The following is a 5,033-nucleotide window of genomic DNA, read 5'->3' as shown; positions in this document are numbered from 1 at the left end:
CTCCAGGGACCCTGGGTTTCCTAATGGATAATTTCTTCCAACCATTTCCCCCTGACTTTCAACACCCTGGTTATGCAAGTTGTTTTGTACTTGTCCTCAAGATCCCTTCCAGTCACCTTATTGGCCGCATTATGAAATTTCTAATCTTCCATAAAATCTAGGTCTCCTGACTCTCCTCTCTTTTGACCATCAGTGGTAATTACCATCTGGTTGGAATTAATTATTCACTCTTTCCCAAAGCTCATCCTGATCTCTTGCATTAGTTTTGTCTTCCCCCAACTCTTTGTAAAAATGTGTTGAGGTCAGGGTCACTATCTAATTCTTCTCCCTAAACTCCAACTTTGGTAAGCACAGATAGGGGCATTAGTATATCTAAGAAATATCTATATTCCTATGTCTATTACAGCACTGTTCACAATAACCAAGACGTGGAATCAATCAAGGTGTGCATTGATGGATGAATGGATAAAGAAAATGTGATACATATACACAATGGAATATTATTGAACCACAAAGAAGGATGAAATCCTGTTATTTTCAGCTGCGTGAATGGAATTGGAGGACATTATGTTAAGCAACATAAGTCAGGCACAGAAAGACAAAGACTGCATATCTCATATGTGGAAGCTAGAAAAGTTGATTTCATAGAAGTAGAGTGTAGAATAGTGGTTTCCAGAGCCTGGGGTTGGGGTTGGGGAAGATTGAGAAAGGTCCAATAAGGGGTACCAAATACAGATGGAAAGTGTTAAGTTTTACTGTTCTAAAACACAGTAGGGTGATTTACAACACAGAATTTACAACAGAATTTATGACATTTTGTGTTTTATAATAGGTAATAGAAGAAAGAAGTTTGAAGGTTCCCAACACAAAGAAGTGAAAATTAAGTGTAGATAAATGCCACCATTTAATCATTACCCAATATATACCTATACTGGATTATCACACCATATCCCATAAATGCGTACATTTTTGTTGTTTTTTTTTTTTTTTTTTGCAATGCTGGTCATCGAACCCAGGGTCTTGCACATGCAAAGCAAAATATGTACAATTATTACATGGTCAATTAAAAAATAACGCATGCCTGTAATCTCAGCTACTCCAGAGGCTGAGGCAAGAGGATTGCAAATTGGTGGCCAACCTCAGCAACTTAGTGAGGTCCTAAGCAACTTAATTAGACCCTGTCTCAAAAAGAGTTTAGTGGTAAAGTGCCCCTAGGTTCAATCTCCAGTATCCAAACCAAAACCAACAAGAACAACAACAAGAATACTAAATGTTATACACAGTAAAAAAGCAAAATGTGAACAAGGGTAGAGTTTTCACTGGGTTTAGGAATTGTCAGGTAGGAGGTTCATGCTCTTAGCTGTGACCTGCTATAGAATAGAGACAAGGCAGCCAGCTCTTGGAAGAGAAAGAGGAGTGGTCCAGTGACTGTCTGGCAATAGGAAGAAGCATTCCCAGAACTCATTTACATACAAGCAGAACAAGGCCACAGTTTCCTTAATTTCTCACCCAAAGCTATTCTTAGGGTTCATTTTGACCTAACATGGCACTGGAGACAGCTTATGTTCTTCTGGGAAGGAATTCACATACCTCTCCACGTTGGGCTGTCCCTTGGGTGAGAGGCTTTGTGTGAAGGAAAGAGGCATTTGCCACAAGAAATCATGTTTTTGGAAGTTTGGCAGCAGTAGGCTCTCATCCAAGCACCTGCATTTCTTCCAAGGTAGAAAGAGGAAATGCCTCTTGGTTTCCTCTTAATGGTCATAAGAGAGAAGAGGGAAAAGGTTGTAACAAACTTGCCTTCATCAGGAGGGCTGGAAGGCGGCAACCCTCCAGGCCCTCTGGAGTTAAGTGTTCCTCTTCTGTGGAGGCCTACCAGTTACTCTCTCTCCTCCCTGGCATACTGTTCTTATTCCTAAGAACCTGCTGTTTTATACCTACTTTCATCCCCAAAGAACTAATTGGGTATCTCTTGGCTGTATCCAGTGGCACACAACCAGAAGAGCCACATGACAGACTCTGTGCAGCAGGAGAAGACCTCATTCCATAGTTTAGGGACAAGTATGGGGATGGGAAAGGTGAGGAGAGACAAAGAGGTGAGGGCAATGCTTTGTGGACAGTGTTCTTCCACCGTGGACTCTCCCCTTTGGCCTTTGTTCTCTAGGTTGTCCAGTCTCTACCCTGGCCAGGGATGGAGGTGGCCTTAAGCTTGGACTGCTGGCTGCAGCTGAAAATCTAGAGCAATGAAAAGTTCAAATCTGTTGAAAAACAAATATTTAAATGTCTTATTTAAAAATGTTTGCACTCTGCACACCTCTAGCTTCCCGGTCCTAATTTTGGACTCTTTTGTATTACTTATGCCATTTGGGGCGAAGGGAGTGGGAGAAAAACCACAGACATTAGGCGACCTCACCTATTGTCACCTTTTCACAGTCCCATGCAGAAGAGGAAATGAGGGCCAAGAGGAGGCACTTGGTCCCATTTTCAGAATGGTCTCCTCATCCTCTTCCTGCTGTCCTCTTCTCTGATTTATGTTCTTATCCACTCTGCTGCTTTCACTGTTCCTTGACTTTCCACACCCTATTGTCTTAAATCCTTTGCTTTAGTCAGTTCCTTTCCCTGCAACACTCTTCTCCTGTTATCCTAAATAAATTGCTTGACTAGTTCTTCGTATCCTTCATGCCTTTACTCCAATGTTTGTTCTTGATGAGGCCCATCCTGAGCACCCTCTTAATACTACAATGCACATAGCCTTTATGCCACCAGTCCTGACACTTCTGATGGCTTGCTTTTTTTTTTTTTTAATTGTTCTATATTTCTTATTGTCTCTTAACACTTTTATAATTTATTTAGGAAATTTATTGTCTTTTAGATTATAAACTTCCCAAGAGCAGGATATGTGGTTATTTTTTGTCTGGTTATGTTTCCAAGCACTGAAATTGTGACTGGCATGAGGTAGGTACTCAATCAATAGCTGATGAATCAATTTAATGAAGGGTCAACCAAGTTCTGACCTTGTTAGAGGTAGATCTGGACTCGAATGCCAAAGCTGGTCATCTTGCCTTGTCACCACAGAATCTAAGGCCTGTCCAGGTAGGGAGCATGTGGGTGACTGCTCAAGAAATGTGTGTAAATTAGATTTCTCCATCAGACTGCTCCCCCATAGCAAAGATACCAACATTATGTTTGTGAATGCAGGGCCTCACCTTGTTTTTCCTGCATGACTGGTTTGTTATATGGGCTGACCTGCTGCTGGCATCCTGTTGTTCCAATGAAGTGGCATGCTCCTAGTCACAGGTCACCAAACTCTATGGTACTTGGAAGTGTCCCAAATGAGCCTTTTCTGAAAACAGTACAAGCTGTTAGACCCATGCTGGATACTCAAGACACATGCTGAGATCTCTCCAAGTTAGACACCTGTCAAATCCAGAGTTGGCTCCCGGCCTTAGCTTGAAGGATTTTCTCTCTAGGAAATGACATGAACTGGAGTTTCCAGGGCAGGACAGAGCCTGGGATGGTGTGAGAGAAGCCAGTAGAGCAGGGAAACCCTGTGTGACCTAGGTGACTACTCTCTGGCAGGAATGCACTGGGACTGAGGGTTGGGCTGATGCAGTGGTTTTATTCCATTTTGCTTTAAACTAGGGTTTAGGATGGAGATAATTTATGGCCAAGGAATCCTATACATGAGGGCAGAATTGGGCCAACTGGCAGGGCCCATGGGGTTTAGGGTTGCCCACATTTAGCTCTTCAGGTCTAAATCAGTTTTCTCAGTTTAGATTTTCTCCTGAACTTCCTTTCACCTGGTCTTTTGGTTGTTATGATTGCGGTTCTGATTTCTGTTTATTTCTCTTGTTTTTGTTCCTGTTATTAGTTGACCTCATTTATGTTGGCATTAAGGACAATTTTCATTGTATTCTCAATAGCTTAGTAATAAAAAGTTACACATTGTATGGGTGTTGAGTAAAAGGAAACATTTATATTTATTCTAATACTTCCTTCTCACTGTGTTTCTAGAATAGCCTGGGAATTAATGTTTTAATGAACACTCCAACTGCTCAGGAATAGCATTCTGGAACTATTAACCCAGTCAGTGAACAGCCAGTGAGGCTGATATTTGGTCAACAACAAGCATTTCTTTCCCACAAGAAAGAGTAATGGGATTAATTTAGCATTTCCTAGCTTGTGGCATCTATTTTGACATAAATCTCTATATAGAGATCGATTGCACATATAACTATAAAGCAGAGTATTTGGGGGATATTATGATGAGAAAAATCAGGACACAAGCACAAATCAGGTCTTGGCTGATGACATTCAGGAAACCAATGCATGATCTTGTGAACAGCACTTAGAAAATGGGCTTAATGAAAATAAATCTCTTCTATATGATTTCCCACTACAGGAAGTTGATATCTGCAAATGTCTTAGGATTTGGAATGCATATGACAATACTTTAGTTAATTCTGGATGCTTCTCTTAGTTTTACTCCACTGGATATACATTTTCTCTTCATGAGTTGTTCCAGAATAGAAGATCTGGAAGTGTGTCTCAAGATTCAGATTGTCACTTTGTGGTCATCTAACAAGTAAATAAAACAAATCTTTTCAATAACACCCTGGTGACTCAAGAGAATATGCTGATGATCCTTGACTTGCAATAGGGTTATGTCCTAATAAATCCATCACAGGTTGATAATGCACTTAATACACTTGACCAGTTGAATGTCCTAGCTTAGCAGCAAAATGCCTTTTAGAATATTGGTTGTTTCCCTGTGACCATGTGGCAGCCTGGGAGCTGTGGCTCACTGCTGTAGCTCAGTCACAAAAGAGTATTATACCATATCACTAGCCCAGGAAAAGATTGAAATTCAAAATTCAAAATTCAAAATATGGTTTCTACTGTATGCATATCACTTTTGAACCACTATAAAGCTGAAAAATTGTAAGTCAGCAAGCATCTGTTCTCAGTTTCCCAAGGGGAATAGCTTACCAGTATGCAGTTTGTCTGCAGACCATTGATAAACTCACATGGTCTAG

This window comes from Sciurus vulgaris (genome assembly GCF_902686455.1).
Source record: "Sciurus vulgaris genome assembly, chromosome: 7".
NCBI classification, from domain to species: Eukaryota; Metazoa; Chordata; class Mammalia; order Rodentia; family Sciuridae; genus Sciurus; species Sciurus vulgaris.
Note: the sequence above shows the minus strand (reverse complement) of the source record.